The sequence below is a fragment of the Canis lupus genome, chromosome 1 (assembly GCF_003254725.2).
Source record: "Canis lupus dingo isolate Sandy chromosome 1, ASM325472v2, whole genome shotgun sequence".
NCBI lineage: Eukaryota > Metazoa > Chordata > Mammalia > Carnivora > Canidae > Canis > Canis lupus.
Window position 1 is genome coordinate 80,272,067 of NC_064243.1, and position 16,744 is coordinate 80,288,810.

Below are 16,744 nucleotides of genomic sequence, written 5' to 3' on the forward strand. Positions count from 1 at the left end.
GTCCCTTATAACCATAGAGCGTAACACATTCACAGGTTCCAGGGATTAAGATGTAGACTCTTTGGGGGGCCATTATTCTACCAACCACAGGACCTTAGCGTTGATTGGTGAAAGTCTCCATTTTACAGGTGTAGAAAGAGGGGCAAGGAGATGGAGACATGTGCTTGCCACAATGGCATGAGGTAGAATCATAACTAAAATTCATGTCTCCCACTCTAGAATACCACACTGTCATCCTCAGTAAAATTAGAATTTAGGAAGAACCATTCCTAGAGCATCTGGGTGGCTCAGGCGGTTAAGCATCTGTCTTTGGCTCAGGTCATGATCTCGGAGTCCTGGGATCTAGCTATAGCAGGATCCCTGCTCAGGGGGGAGTATGCTTATCCCTCTCCCTCTGGCCCACCCCCTACCCCCTGTTCGTGCTCTCTCTCAAATAAATAAATAAAATCTTTTTTAAAAAGGACAATTCCTAAGACTAAATTTTTTTCTGAATTCTCTAGATTCTTGTAGGACCTAACAGTCTTCTGATTAAGTCCTCTTTTTTTTTTTTTTTTTTTTTTTTTTTTTAAGCAACTGGTAATTCCCTGGTTGTTTAAAAGAGTTAATATTTCCTTTTAAATGTACTGGTGTACTGAATCTGCAGAAAGAATTCTTTTTATGCCATAAAGGGGGTTGGGGAAGGTTGTACTCACCTACTTTTTTTTTTTTAATCTTCCAAATCAAACAGATTGCTTTACTTTATTTCACTTATGATTATGATGAAGGTTTGGATAGTAGTTATAATTCCCCTTTGTTTTCATGAGTGGCTGGTCCATCCTTATGAGGTCACAAGTTGGTAAGTAATGTCAAATTCCCTGTCTGTCTGGAAGCCACCCAAGCTGAGATCTCTGACAAACGACCAATGTCCCATAGATGTTTAGGGAACCAAAGAAGAGCAAAGGAATGCCCTGTTTTCTAGCCCTTTGGAGCCCAAGCTTTATCCTTTCCATGCAAAAGAAAACATGAAATATTTTCTCCTGAAATGCCCTCCCAACAGAAGAGATCACCTCCATTAGGGACCTTCAGCTTTCATGCCCACCGAGTATTCTCTTGTCTCCTAATGAAGATCAGGATTTCAATTCTCGGTCTTTCATCTTTAAAGAGCAAACCTTTTCCCAGCTACCAGAAGCCAAGGAAACTTCAAAAAGTAGACTTTTCAACACTTTCCACCAAGGGCTGGATTTATCACGGTGATGAAATGGTCCGAGAACCTCTGACTGACAGCCCTCCCACAGAGTAGCACCTTGGGATTATTCGAACCACCTCTTGCCTCCCGAACCACTTGACAGTTATACTTAGCAGAACATGGTTTACAGTATAACTTAAGTCAACAGTAAAATGGGAGCCAGGGCCTGGTTAGAAAAGGAAAAAATTAAACAAATCAATCATGAAGCCAATACTAGAAAGGGAATGAGATTCAACTACAGGAGCAATGGAAAAAGACATGCATCCCACACCGAAATTTGAGCAGAAATCCCAGGTTGATGAAGCAGAAAGAGGCCAGAAACTCTTCAGGACAAGACTAAGCATGTCCTGCCTTTCGGCAGAGACCAGGGCAAAGCCTTGCACATCTCCCGTGGTTGTTTTCCTCTTGCACATCTGGCTTCCCGCAGCCCGGGCAGCCATAGAGCACTTCGCCACTCATGGTAATAATGCTGGGTGCAGCTTTGCGTGCATCAGATACGGGGCTCCTCTGCCAAATGGGCCCCAGCACCTAGCCCCTTGCAGCCTGCTGATAATCTGCAGCTTGTCTGTAATTGTTGCGCGAACATGCACTTTCTTTCGCTGATGACTTTGGCACCCTCACAGGGCTCTACCCAAAAAGGCACTGAACAATGGGATGTGATTGTTTTGAAACGTGTCCAACAGGAAGCCATCCTCCGACATGCTCTCAGGCCCCAGGCTTTAGGGATTGGATGGATTAATGGAGTTCAGCTGTAGTTTACAGTTTATCATCAACCAAGTGTTGCTCTCGCTGCCTGTCCTCCCCTCTCCAGCTTCTAAAGAAAAATAAAGGAAAGGGAAAAAAGAAATAAAAAAATAAAAAGGAAAGAAAGCAGCAGCCCCAGAACAATCATTATATAACAATCTGAACAAGGGAAAGGGGGGGAAAATGCCCGCAGTGACCATGAAACTGACAAGGCTCCCCAAAACGGCTTCTGGCTTCCAGTTTGTCATGCAGCACGGTCTCCCCCTTCATTCTCCCAACCCTCTCCCCCATTTATAATCATCGTTCAAAGTGGTGAAAGGCCTAATTGCCCCGAGCAGTGTGGTCAATCTTCCTGCAGATTTAGCTGCCTGCTTTCATCTGGCAGCCTGGGAGGGAACTCAGCATTTCCCTCCAGGCAATCTATATGGTCTAGCGGTTCACTGCAGAAAGTGGTGCCTTATTGATTTCTGCCATAGCTTCCATGGCTGACTCAAGGATCAGAGCCTCTGACAATGACTAACAAGTTTAAACCATTAGTCCCATTTGTAACTACTCAGCGAAAGGCTTGTCAGTCACCGAGTACCATATACTGCAGCTTTTAGCAGATTTCTAATTCCATTCATTTTGCCCACAATGACCCCTGTAGTTAATGGGGGTTATCGGAAAACTATTTTTTCCCTTCAAAAGCATTGCCTTTTTTCTTCTTCTTTTAGGAACATAAAAGCCATTTTGGTTGTGATGTTTCAAAACAGTGATGCAGCCAATGATTAGTATCCCTCCTAGGAGAAAACCTGTATGCGGGTGTGTGGTACTTTATATCTAATCCCGAAAACCTGCACAGAGAGTCAGGTGGCAGGTAACAAATCATCATAAACAGATCCTCCTGTCCTCCTCTTATATAGAGGCTTGTCTTAACACTTTGTCTCCTTTCTTTTTGATGTAGAAGAGGCTGATTTCGCTGTAAGAAACACCTGACTTTCTAGGTGTCCAATCAGTCCCCAGTAGGTCCAGCTAGAGCCTTCTCACTCCTGTGTGGCTCCCAGACTAGCAGCATCACCCAAGAATTTGTTAGAAACACAGTTTCCTATGCAACGCTAGGCCTCCTGAATCAGAATCTTCATTCTAACAAAATTCTTAGGTGATTCTTGTGCACATGAATGTTTGAAAACCACTGGTTTAAAGAAGCTTGGCTGCTTTGTTTTTACTGCAATGTTTTTATAACAAATAAATCCGATGCCCAAATAAAACCAAATTTAAGTGTCCTATATATGGGGTAGGATATTTTTAAGAAAAAAAATGAGTTTTTCTGCATAACAATTCTAGGGATTTTTTCCTTATAGATCCAACAACTGAAAGATTTTCATCTCATATCTGTCGCATCTCAACCCGCACCTTGTGTATGGTAAGGACAAGATGAATAGGAGTTGAATGGATGATTTACAAGAAGGAACAAATGAATGAGAATAAAGACAGGAAGGTGATATATCTGTCAGTGATATAACCAGCCAGGTACCCCTAGTATAAAATGATATGAAATGGGAAAGCAGAAATAAAATGCAAATGTCGGCTATAGGACTCAGAAGAGAATAAGCTTCTACATTCATTCTTTTTATTGCCTTAGCTAGATGCTCTCATCATCAAGTTGATCCAGCCCTAAGGATGAATTGCAGGAAAAACAATGCAGCAGATATGGCTTTTCCAAGAGCACTTTCTTATTTCTACTTCTAGATCATTCTCATCCCATTTCTGCCTATTCTCGCTTTTCTCTCCCCTCCATTTGTTTCTATTGATCATCAGTCTCTACCTTCTAAAACCAAAGTATCTGAAAATCCAAGTCATACTAAAATGAGAGTGACTGCCAAGGACTTATTACTTGGAGGGTTATTTCTTGACATCCCCCAAATCATACCACCCCTAGGCAAGTTTATTTCCTGTAGAGATCAAATCAGTCCTATCATTGCCCAAATTAATACCAGAAAAGGACAAAATAACCTCAGGATGAGATATTCATGGAGGAGATTTTGTTATGTAGCTGCTGCTTGTTTATGTCTGACCCTGACACTTCCCAGGGAATGTTTTTTGATCATGTGGCCACCCTTGTCTTTTGGTCATAAGTCTTTGTTTAGACACTAGTCATTTAAAAAAAAAAAAAAAGTATTGTGAAATAGCTTAACTTTCAACTTCTCTCAAAAAAATAAAAAGTGTAAGTTAAAATCAAGGCAAATTCGAGGTAAAGTTAAGGACTACAGCCATCTTTACCAAAGAGAATCTTCATGCCATGATTTTGCTTTCCCGTTGAAAGCAAGGACGTGGGAAATAAAATTACCTTCTTCCAGTGATTACCTTTGCAAATGATAATTTCCAGAGCATTCATCTATGGACTGCCATGTTGTGACTACTTAATTGCTGCCTGAAACACAGAAAACTGATTTTGTGTTTTCATTTTAAGATAATCCTTTGACATTTTGAATAGCTACATAAATAGGTTGTTTTGTATGGTGCGAGCAGGGACCAGCAAGAAATTATTGCATTCGGGGGCAGGTGGTGTTGGTGACTAAACAGAAAAGGTTGGGTGGATTGCAGGGTGAGTCTAGATATCTATAGACGCAAGCACAGACACGCAGGGTACAATAATTCTATGGTGTCTGAATTCAGCCTGAATCTGTGTATCTTAAAGAAATTATTCATTGATTTCCCACACACAAGTTAAAAAGTGCCTTCAGGGCAGGGGTATCCTCCTCCCCCAACCCACCTATTATGAGTTTTAATATGTAATTGCAGAGCATGTAAAATAAAAGGAAATGTCATTGGGCTTGTAACAAAAGACCTAAATCATAACGGATTATCGAGCGGCATCTTGTGGTCAAAGGTGAGTATGACACTTTGGAGAAAGCCAGTTTGGATTGCCGGCATTCCACTCCAAAATGTGGAACACAGCCTCACATCTGGCTTTTGATCATGTTAATAAGGGGCTGTGCCAGGTTATCAATGCAGCCTTATCATGCCACCTTCCAATATTTTTGTGAATGAGCGAATTAACTTATAATTAATCATCATGCATTAATGTAAATGTATCCGTGCAGGCAAATTTAATCAGTACCCTTTCTTTCATATTTTAATAGCAGAGCACTAAGAGATCTACAAGATATAAAGTTACATGAGCAGTGTTTATAATCTAAACCAATTCAGCAGAATTTGAAAATCAGGGCTTCCTTATGAGATGAAATATAAAACCATTCAGTCAACCCCTAAATAAAATCCATTTTCTCTTTATTACTCAAATCCATAAAGAAGGGGCAGAAAAATGCATCTACCTCCTTCTGTGTTTCATAGAACTGTGTGTATTTGGGCCAACATATGAAATTATAAATTAATGGGCCTTCATCAATATAGAACCAAGACACAGCTATACAGCCAATAGGCTATTCCTATACAGCAAAACACCTGGCTGGCTGTCAGTACAATTTCTGAAAATCAGTATTTTAAAATCATATGATTTTTACCATATTTGCCATTCTGGGTGTCATTTAGCCACCATGGCATCATTAAAAAATAATAATAATAACTAAAGGGCAACATATGAGCTATCAAGTCAAAAATTGATGTTGGTTTATTTACATTTATTTGAAAAAAAAACAAGTCTCAAAAAAGTACTGGAGGAATTTAACAATTCAAATATATTTATATCAGCTCTAGTTCCAAATATTAACATGGGGCTCACAGATTTCCACATATGCTGGGGAAGTATGTATTGCCTTTACCACCTGACTGTGGGTCTTTGTACAAACTGTTTATTCTTTCCAGGTCTTTAGTTCTTCACCTGAATAAAGAGAGAGGGCTTTCCGTGTCTAATGCGGTATAATATTACTTTAAATTAGGTAAGCTCTGACATAAAAATGCTACTGAAAGCAAAAGACACCTGTCTAAATAAATTTGCTATGTGTATCAGACATGATGTGATCAGGAAAAAGGAAACCAGTCAAGTATTTCAAGCAGAAGGAATTCAATGCAGGGAATTGGTTACAATGGAGCAATAAGAGCTGAGCAATTCAAGAGCAAATGGTGGACAGCAAAGCAACCCAGAGATGAGCACCAGGGGATACGCTGCCATCACCCTCCAAGACAGGTGCAACTCAAGGAAGCCACAGAAGGAGAGAGAAAAAAACTTGACTTCTCTCTTCCACCCTCTAAAATCCTCTGGGTGCCTGCCATTAGCCAAATGCAGCTGAAAAAAACAGCGGGTTGATCACTGGCTCTCAAAAAAAAAAAAAAAAAAAGCCCTGATTTGTGCCACTTGCTGATATCCATGGTGTAAATACTCTCAGCTGGCCAATCTTAGGTGACTTGTACAGTCACTGAATGCAAAATTGGGAATGAAGGCACAATTGTACACCATTATAGTGTTTCCCCCATGGAAATAAACTACCATAAATAACCTGAAGAGAAGAAACAGTCAAAACGAGATAGTAAAATCATTAAGAAATGAAAAGTTTGGCAGATAGATATTTTACTTTTAAACGTATTTAAATGTAAGGTTTGGTAATTTAATGTTTAATGAATTTTAACTGTTGTTAACCAGTTTACAGGATCCTGAACATGTCACAGTTGGCAGGTACAAACTGCTGAAAGTTGGGTCCCAGAGAGCTGGTCCAGGTAATGAGGGAGGTTGGAAAAAGCAGCCCAAAAGTGGTCCAGCCACTTAGGACCATTCCTAAAGCAGAAGCTGAGGACAAGCATATCCAGAAACAGTACCTTATAAATCGATACAAGGCAAACAGATTAAGGATTACTTAAATCTCTCCACCAAGAAGGAATTTAGCATCTCTATAATGGATTCTCTACTCGGCCCTGGTTGGATGAATCATAATTAGGTTCACAGAACACTTTCCAGGAGAAAAAGCAAACTGGCTCAACCCAATGATGTCATTTCCATTTTTTTTTTTTTTTCGTCCGCTTTACTGCTTTTCTTTATTTACTATTGTCTATTGAAGTTGACAATCTCCAGGGCATCGCAGAACAAGAAGTGTAAAATGTACCAATGATTTTTGCACCACTGAAATTTTGATTGCTTTCACTCACTACTGCATTTTTCTGCAATCTTATTCAACAAGATGAGTCTACAGTGGAGGCACAATAACAGAAAGTCTTCAATGCTTAGAGAAGTGAGTGGTTATTAGCATTCAGTTTGTTTTTTCTTTTGCAGACCTTGGGAAAGTCACTTAGCCTCCCTGGGTCTCAATTTCCTCATTTATAAAATGAGAAATGAGGGAGTTTAATTAGATAATCTCTAAGGTCATTTATGGCAATTAGGTCCCATGATTTTATTATGGTGTATGTGAATTCAGTTTGAATATTTTATTCTATGTCTCTTCTTTTTGTTTTATTCCTCTCATTAACTACCCACTGTAACCAGCACAGATTATCCCCTTTATATCAAAAGCACAAGCCAAGATGTAAATATAGAAAAAGTGACGAAAGACGAACGAGAGATTCCAATGACAATTAGGAATCTTTTCTAAATGGCCACATCATGGAAAAGCCTGATCGAGCTTATTTTCTAGGAACTGATGATCAACTAAGATGAGTGCTGGTAGGCCACAGAGGCAAGGACCATTAACACTTGATTGTCACTAATTCTGAGTCAATGTCCCATTTCAAAGTCATTAGTGGTATTAAAAACTAAAGCAGCACATACACACAAAGGGGGAAAAAGAAAGAAATGCAGAAGAATATGCTCAAGATTAACAAGTTACGTCAGCAAATACAGAAGAAATGTACATGAACAGCCTTAACTCAATAATGCCTATGCAGAGATTTCTTCATATAAATGCTATACTAAGCATTACATGAGATAGAAAAAGGAGTACTTCCTTTACCCTCAAGAAGTTAGTCTACACAATATTATGTTCATATGGATTTGTGTTCACTTGGCATTGACGCTCTTTTCAAAACTTTCCATTTTATTTTTTCTTCAATTATCTAGCACAAACCAACCAGCCACAAAAGCCATTTCAGAATATGTTTCATACATCTACTTACATCTATCTATTCTTTTCATCCTACATTAAATGAATGTTTACAGATTACTGGCTAAGTGCCAGTCACTGTATTAACAAAGCAAATCATCCTCCAGGAGAGCAAACAAGTAAGAAGCCCACTGACCACTCAAAAAGAGGGAGAAAAAAACAAACAGGTGACAATTTTGAGAATGCATGGAAAAGACGCCAATTTCCAATTTGAGGGGTGATGAATCACTGCTACAGTGGTCATCTGCTGTTTTTGCCTGCCCAGCATTCTTTTCTCCTGCTCAAGTGCTAACATCTAATTTACTTTTGCTGAACTCAATTTCCCTGCAGTTAAGAAGCTCTCCCATTAATTGCTGAGGGCAGCCCTCAGCTTCTGGAGTGGATCTGTGATCCCAAGCTAGACCAACCTTCACATGTTTTCTTCCAGAAATATATTAATCCTGAGTAGAGCACCACAGATCAGAATGGCTGGAGTTTTTCCAATGGTAGAATCTTCAAGAGACAATACACTGGCTCCTATCCCTTAAATTGCTGGACCTGTCCCTCCTAGGTCCTGAGTTTTTAGCTGTTCATTTATTTCTTTAAACTATCCTATGCCCTTCCAAACAATTCCTTATTAGTATGTAAGCCAGAGTCTGTTTCTCTTGCTTGCAACCTACAAAGTAGAATAATATACCAATTCCCAGGAGAAACGCTAAGCTCAGCCCAGGTGATGTTGCTGCCTTAGCAAAGGAGGCAGGGGGAAAAGGAGAGAGAGTGCATGGTACATTACAGAAGCCAGAACAAAACTTTGGCTGGCTGGAATATAAAGCACAAAATAGAATCTCAAGAAAGAAGACAGTGCAAAGTAAGATCATTCAGGGATTCATAAACATGTTGAGACCTAATGAAACCATTAAAAGTCTTTTAAAAGTAAGGATGCCTGGGTGGCTCAGTCAGTTAAGTATCTGCCTTCAGCTCAGGTCATGGTCCCAGGGTCCTGGGATCTAGCCTGGAGTTGGGTTCCCTGCTCAGTGGGGAACTTTCTTCTTCCTGTCCTTCCTCTACCTTCCTCCCACTCCTCCGGCTCATGCTCTTGCTTACTTTTTGTCAAACAAATAAATAAAATCTTTAAAACAAAACAAAAAAAAGTATTTTTAAAAAGATTTTATTTATTTTTTCATGAGAGACACAAATTGAGGCAGAGGCACAGACACAGGCAAAGGGAGAAGCAGGCTCCATGCAGGGAGCCCGACGTGGGACTCAATCCCGGGTCTCTAGGATCATGCTCTGGGCCAAAGGCAGCGCCAAACCACTGAGCTACCCAGGCTGCCCCTCCCCCAACCAAAAAAGGCATTTTAAAAGTAAAATGTTCTAGAAAGATTACTCTGAAGTCAATGAGAATAGATTGGATGCTTTAGACTAGAAATAGGAAGACAGGCAACAGGATATTCTGGTAATCCCATCCCACGGAAGATAATGGCTTGACTTGGAATGGTGGAAATGGAAATAGAGATGGAGATGGGCTTCTGAGAAGTTGGAAGGATAGACTCAACAGGACCTGGAGGCTGAGTAGATGTTGGGGCCATCAGATTGGAAGAAATCAAAGATGACCTCCAGACTTGAGTTTGACTAATAAAGTAGGTGGTGGTCCCACTCACTGAGAGAACATAAAAAACCAACTCTGATTGAGTTGCTTATGAAAGATCTCAACAGATATGTCAAGTAGGTAGATGGGTATATAAATTGATAGTCCAGAGATAACCTGAGTAGAAAGATACAAGTTTGGACTTGGGAATCAATATTTAATGGGAGGTAAAGCTATGGGAGTACATCAGATCACCTGAGGAGTGTACACAGAATAAACAAAGATTATGGTGCAGAAGATATTCTCCATAACATACTGACATTTTAGAGATAGAAGTGAAAAAGGACACGGTAGCCATAGACATCAGAGTAAAATGAAGAGACTGTAATTTTATGGACATGAATATAAGAAAATATTTCCAGAAGAAAGATATAGATAAGGTCGCCAAGAGATCAGGAAAGATAAAGTTTGAGAAGCATCATTTGAGTTAGCAGCAAGGAGGTTCTTGGTCAGAAACTTGACTACAGTGGGCTGGGAAGTGAATACAGACAGCAGAAACAGCAATGTAGACAACACTTCCAAAAAGTGTGGCAACAGATGGGATATAAAAAGAGCTGCTGCAGATGGGGGAAGGGAAGAGGGATTTAAAGAATGTGTTCTGAAAGATGGGATGTGGCTTGAGTATGTTGACATGTTGGTGAAAAAGAGCAAATAGAGAGGAAATGGTTATGGATACAGGAAACAGGAGGGAGACTCAATGGGCCAAGATCCCAGAAAAAGTTGGAAAGGATGGGATCCAAAACTCAGGTGGTAGCGCTACCCTCAAACAGAACTAGCAGCACTTTTTCCAACTTTTAAAGGAAAAGTTGCAGATGTTAATATACAAGCTTAGAGATGGAATATTGAGCAAATATTGTCTAATGGCTCTAGTTTCTCTTAAAACAGGCAAGGTCATTATCCGAGAGTCAGGATTTGTTTCTGTAAACTTACTGATTATGTCCTTGTTTGTATTATTTCTGACTTTTCTCCTAACTTTTTTATTGTTGCCCTACTGGTTAAAAGGAACCAGAATAACATCAAAGAGGCCTGGTGGCACAGTGGTTTAGTGCCGCCTACAGCCCAGGGTGTGATCCTGGGGACCCGGGATCAAGTCCCACATCAGGCTCCCTGCATGGAGCCTGCTTCTCCCTCTGTGTCTCTGCCTCTCTCTCTCTGTGTCTCTCATGAATAAATAAAGTCTTTAAAAAAAAAATCAAAGAGGAGACACTTATTCCATGTAACTATGAGAATTGATTTGTTTATTTAGCAGAGATTTGTTGTGTGCCTACTATGTGCCAGGCCTAAGGACTCACAATAACTAAGTCAAAGTCCCTACCTTCATGGAACTTTAAACTCTATGGTTAAGAGATAAATAAAGTGGTTTCCAGTAATGTTAAGAAACATGAGGAAAATAAGTAGTATGATAAAGAGCAACTGAGAAGGGAAGAAGAGTTATTTTGATTGAATGGTGAGGAAAGTCCTCTCTGAGGAGGTAGTTTTTGAGCTAACACCTGAAAAGTGCAGAGAAAAAGGTCACTGAAAACTCTAGAGTCTATAGGAAGATCATTGCTGGCAGCTGGTGCAGTCTTTAAGCAAAATGGACTCATTTGTTTAAGGGAAAGAAAGCAGCGTGGCTGAGTTGGGGGGAGAAGATGAAGCCAGAAAGGAAAGTAAGGACTGATCCTATCAGTTCTTCCAAGTTGAGTTTGCATTTCTTGCTTCTTAAAATGAGCACTCGTTGGAGGATTTAAGCCCAGAAGCGATGTGATCTGACTCATTTATTACTAGTATATAATAACCTCCATCCTAAAACCAGAGCAGATCTTGTGTTTTAAAAGGTGAGCTAAAGTATATTCAAGAATTTGCTATCAATCGGCTTCTGGTGCTTCATATGCCTCTGGTGCTAAGAACTTTTCATTCTATTTTGAAGACAATAAAAGTGAAAACCATGAACAATACCATGCTATGTTTCTCACTATCCATCTGACCCAAACTATCATTTGGATCGTTATCTTATAATTATTATTCAGTCTTTCACCAAGGCCTCTTCACCTAAATTATTTGATAAGCTTAAGGAATTACAAATGAAAAACCTATGAAGGTCATCAAGATGGTTTTCAAATTTAAGTTTTACCAAAGAAGACCAACAGCCTGGTAAGGATACTATAAATTTCGCTCAATATTCCTTTTTTTATTTTAAAAATTTGGATTCCAAACAATTGTGCCTCTTGACATCCTTGTTAATAAATATTAGACATACTCATTCTCATTTAGTTTTTAGAAGTTCAATATTTAAATACTAGAGCCTAATGAATGATTAGCACTTTGAGGCATTACACTGAATAATTATTAATGGTCCAAAATACATAAACCATTAGAATTATTAACACAATTCCTATACAATCTCATAAAACAGAATAAAAACCACTGACTGCAAAAGCTCCATGTGATCATACTAACATACTTTCAATTATGGTAAAAGAAGAAAAAATACCATTATAATTTTTCAGATTTAGTGTTTTCATTAATCACTTGATCAAAGATATTAATATCTGCCTGATCTATTTTACAGATGAAACAAAAATTTTTAAAAAATGCTAAGTTGGATGAAAGAAGCAAATTTTCAAAGCAGAGCAACAGACAAGGATGGTGGGCCAAATATTATCAGATGGAAATGAATAAGACTATAAAATGATAGGATGGAAAAGCTGTGTCTCAATTAGTAGCTATTGTACAAAATTAAATACGAGAGATCTTAGCTGTAAGCCCAGTGGTTCAATATAACCTTACAGAAGAATTTCAGTGTCTCACATAAGGAAGATCTCTTGCTATCTATATATAGTGTATATAGATACACTATATATTCCCTGAAGTATTTTTGTCCTGAGGATCAAATCAAGAGTGATGGTTACAAATGAAACTGTATGCAGACAAGATCTATAGTTTGGCAAGAAATCGTATGAGAAAATACAAAGGACATTTAAGGTCACTGGACTGAAAAAGAAACTAAAGAGAATTGGATAGTGGCCTTTGCAAATACTATAGAACTCCAAGGAAAAGAAGGAATAAAATGTCTTTTTATACAGCCCCAGATGGCATCCTAGAACTAATGGATGAAAGTTACAGGGAGATGAATTATGAATCAATATAAATGAAAACTTTCTAACAATTAGATACTTTATGAAAGAGATCAGCTTCCTCAGTCCTCTGTCACATGAATTATTCAAACAGAGATCAGACACCCAGAGTTGAAGTTATTGTCTGGATTAAGGTCAGATCAGTTGTTTATGATCTATTCTCATCTTGAAGATTTACATGATAGTAATATATGTTAAGAAAAATGTCCTCAAAATACTACAGTATTTGCTAAATATTTATAGAAGGTAGAGATTGAAAGATATTTCCAGTTATGTTGCAAAAATAATCAGTGAACATACCTTCCATAATATTTCCCCACATGACCTTTGAGAAAATATTTAGATGTTTCCACAATGATGGTGTGCCTGTGTGGCTCAGTTGATTAAGTGTCCGATTCTTAATTTCAGCTCAGGTCATGATCTCAGGGTGGTGGGATTGAGCCCCACATTGGGCTCTCTGCTCAGTGGGTAATCTACTTGAAATTTTCTACCTCTGCCCCTTCCCCCTGTACACGCTCGTGCTTGCACACACTCTTTCTCAAAATAAAGAAATGTTTAAAATAAATATTTAAATAAATAAATAATAAATGTCTCCACAACAGTGATGTTACTAGAAACCAAGCAATGAGTGTATCACTTCTTCATAGAGATGTTTCCTCCTTATCACAAGCCTAAAATGTCCTAGAACTGCTTTACAGAAAGAAGATTCAGGGTTCAAAGCATTGGAATCTCTAGAACAAGCCAAGTACAGGACGTTGTCAACAGAATACTCAAGGAGAATCTAAGTCCTTCCAATGAATCCAGTCACTGAACTGCTTTACTTGTAACTCATAATTGCATATTTGCTTCTGTATAAGAAAATAAGAGTCTGAATACTTGCACAAAAAGATGCCTCTTATAAGATCAAGGTGAGAAGTAGACTATATTGGAAGCCATGGTATCTGGTTATAAAAGATTCAGCATTCAAATGAGCCTGGTTACTCAATCTCTAAAGCATTTTCCAAACTGTAAAGTCAATATTTATAGAGAGAAAAAAGAGTCAGTGGCCAACAAGTTCAGGAACACTGTGCTAATATGAAGTGAAACTGGTATCTACACTGAAGGACTTCTCAGAGTTTTTGGTGTTTCCTGTGAATCTCCACAAGGGTGGAGGAAATGCAAGACACCATTGTGAAAATTCCAAAATCTATGAGTGAGGCCAAAGTACCCACCCTGGACAACAGAGCCTGAGAAGGACCATATTATTAGGGAAAAGGGGAGTACCTACACTTTGACCAAATGCCACCCCTCTTCCCCATATGGATTAGGGGGCGGCACTGCCCCGCATGGATTGGGCCTCCTGGGCCTATAATTTCTCTAGTGGGTAAAAGCAAACTTAAGGGGAAGTTCAACTTCCCCAGTGTTGCAGGCCACTTCACAGAAGGCTCACTCTGGTCTCAGCTCACAGGGATCAATAGGGGAATCTGTGGAGCTCAATCACTGGGGATCAGATAGAGACAGATAAAGGGGGAGACCTTCTACAACTGGCACTCAAATTGGGAGACCATTTTCCTGCTTACAGTAAAACTCAAGCAAAAATCCCAGCCACTGGCTCTGCTCATCTGCAAAGTGATCTTATCTGGCTAGGGAGCTCAGTTGGCAGTTCTACCAGATTTGAATCCCTAGTCAAAGGACCATACTAGCTGGCTAGTCTATTCTACAGCCCTGCCTGGACAGAAGAGAAAATTCACAACCCTGTCCAACTTCAGAGCATGATCTTCAGTCCCGTCTCTCCAGGTAGCATGGCCACAAATGCCCAGCAGCCATGAAACACGTCCTATATCCCTCCCAGGCAAGGAGCAAATTCTCAGTCCCACCCAACTGCTGGCCATCGCCTCCAGTGCCAAGGCTGTAGGAAACATGGCGACAATTTATCTATACCTATAGAACATATCTTTAGGGCCACTCTGGCAGAGATCCAAGCCAGCTGCCCTACCTAATTGTTGACCATAGCCCCTCACCCCAAATAAACAGGCATCCTTAACAGTGAAGCCTCAAGCACAGTCTATAGTGTCACCCAGCTGAAGAACACAGTCTACAACCCCAACTATCAGTGGAGCCTAGAATAGATGACAATCACTCAACACAATCTGTGGCCTTGTCCAGGCAGGATGCCCAGCCATGACATCCATAGTCTAAGCATAGAGTCTAACCTGCTGCCCTACCTGAGCAGGGAGTCCAGTCTCTAGCCTCACACAATTGTGAAGTACAGCTGAAGACCCCACCCAGAGCTCCATCCAATGACTTCACCCAGCAGTGTAGCTAGTCCCTGTAAGTCTACCTGACTGCAAAGCCTAGTCTGCAGTCCTGCCCAACTTTAGGCAGCCCCAAAGAGGAATATAGCTCCACCTGATCATAGAACACAGCCTGAGGCCCTGATCCAACCATGAAGCCCAGCCTATAACCCCACCTAAACACAGAGTCCAGCCACTGGCACAAGGAAATTGGGGAGGACAGCCTGAAGCCCCATTTAACCAAGAGAAATTACAGAGCAAAGCCTTCAGCCCTGACCTGTCAAGGAATCGAACCACTGTCATCACCCTGCCAAGGAATATAGCCAGCAGCCCCTGCTCAACCAGAAAGCCCATCTAGCAACCCCACTTGAATGCAGACCTAGAGAAGGAAGGAAATCATAAAAATGACAGCAAAAATAAATGAACGAGAAAATAGGAAAACAATAGAAAAGAATAACAAAATAAGTCAATTGGAGAAAGACAATCATCATATGGTTTCACTCATATGTGGACTATAAGAAATTGTGAAAGTGATTATAAGGGAAATGAGAGAAACTGAGTGGGAGAATTTAGAGAGGAAGACAAACCATGAGAGATTCCTAACTCTGGGAAACAAAGGGTTGTGGAAGGGGAGAGGTTTGGGGAAATGGGGTGACTGGGTGATGGGCACTAAGGAGGGCACTTGATGGGATGAGTACTGGGTGTTATACTATATGTTGGCAAATTGAATTTAAATAACTTTTTTTAAAAAGAAAAGAATAAAAAAGAGTTGCTCATTTTAAAAGATAAACAAAATGGATAAAGTTTTAGCTAGACTAACTTAGAATAAAATAGAGAGGACTCCAATAAATCCCAAAGAAGAGACATTACAACAGATATAACAGAAATACAAAGGATCATAATGAATACCATGAATAATTATATGCCAACAAATGGAACAACCTATAAGAAATGGATAAATTCTTATAAACACACAACTTGCCAAAACTGGTTTGTGAAGAAATAAAAATAGAAAATCTGAACTTACTAATAAGAAGTAAGCAGATTTAATCAGTAATCAAAAAACTCCCAAAAAAGAAAAGCCCAGGACCAGATGACATTACTGGTGAATTCTACCAAATAATTCAAGAATAATTAATGACAAATTCTTTGCAAACTTTTCTTAAAAACTGAGGAGAAGGAAACATTCCCAGACTTATTTAATGGAGTCAGCATTACCCTGATGTCAAATCCAGATGAGGACACATAAGAAAACACAAGCCAATATCCCTGATACATACAGATGTACTAATTCTCGTCAAAAATACAAGCAAACTGAATAACACATTAAAAGGAATATACAACATAAACAAGTGATATTCATCCCTAAGATGTAAGGAAGGCTCAGCATATGCAAATCAATACATGTGATACACCACATGTTTACAACAAAAGGTAAAAATCATAGGATCACCTCACTAGATGTAGAAAAAGCATTTGTGACAAAATTCAATATCCTTTCATGATAAAGGATGAAAAAGAAATACCATGTGTTTTCACTTATATGGGAAATCTAAAAAAACAAAACAAACAGAAATGGACTCATAAATACAGACAACTGGTGGCTAGCAGAGGGGAGAGGGTGGTGGGAGGGTGAAATAGGCAAAGGGATTAACAGATACAATTTAAGAAAAAAAACTATCAACAAATTGGATATAGAAAAACATACATCAACATAATAAAGGCCATATATG